This window comes from Leucopleurus acutus, assembly GCF_964270905.1.
Source record: "Leucopleurus acutus genome assembly, chromosome: 3".
NCBI lineage: Eukaryota > Metazoa > Chordata > Mammalia > Artiodactyla > Delphinidae > Leucopleurus > Leucopleurus acutus.
Genome location: NC_139145.1, coordinates 120,098,056 through 120,098,943, shown reverse-complemented (window position 1 = coordinate 120,098,943; position 888 = coordinate 120,098,056). Strand labels below are relative to the sequence as shown.

General features: G+C 53.5%; 1 pseudogene across 1 annotated transcript; it reads right to left on the bottom strand.

Moving 5' to 3' along the window:
• Positions 1 to 239: 239 nt before the first annotated feature.
• Positions 240 to 588, bottom strand: LOC309959143 (mpv17-like protein; annotated as a pseudogene). Its single transcript has one exon. The product of its transcript is annotated as a mpv17-like protein (transcript).
• Between the last annotated feature and the right edge of the window lie 300 nt (positions 589 to 888).

Below are 888 nucleotides of genomic sequence, written 5' to 3'. Positions count from 1 at the left end.
TGGATTCTTAACCACTCTGCCACCAGGGAAGCTGGGGAGAGGTGTGACGAGATGGTTTTCAGAGCGTATGTGCAAGTTGGGCCAGGGGCATCAATGCCTACAAGTCATAACCATCTCCAAGAAAATACAGTTTTATGGGCCTTGGGCCAAAGTAGGTAAAGGTCTGGACTGTGCCCAGCTTAAGACAGAACAGCTGCCTGTACAAAAGGCCAGTACATCAGACCACTCTTATGTGTATTCTAGAATTTCTGTCTCAGGTCCCAAAATATGTCATCCTTTTGCTGGAGAATACGCATACTGAAGTAGAAGGCAGAGATGTACACCAGCCCGCCGAGCGCCTGGTCGCACAGCACCTTGGCCAGGACGGTGCGCATGCTCCATCAGGCGCAGCCGCACGTAGTTGGAGTTCGCGTGGAAGGCCACGGCCACGGTGGCCACGCGCTGTGTGTGCCGCCGGTCGGCAGGGCCGCCCCGCGGCCACTGCTGCAGCGCATCGCCAGCTGAGAAGAGCGCGGCGTAGAGCAGCAAGTTTGTGGGCCAAGGGTAGCACCGGGCGGTGCATAGGAGCGCCTGCCACCAGCCCGCCATGCCTCCAGCCACTGGGCGCCGCAGTGGTTGTGTTTTAAGGGCAGAACTTATTTAAGAATAAGTATGGACAAACAGCTAGTGTTATCTGCTGCACCTTGCCTGATGGCCTTGTGCAGGAGTGTGCTGGAAAATGTTTAATAACCAGCCATCTGGGACAAAAAAGGACACTGGTTTGTCGTGCTTGCCAATTTCTGTGGTATAAATACCTGATCATGGCCAATTTCAAGCTATTGACATGATGACGCTTACCCCCCTGGAAGCTTATAGAGAGAGACTTGAGGAGTTCCATTAAGAAGTAAC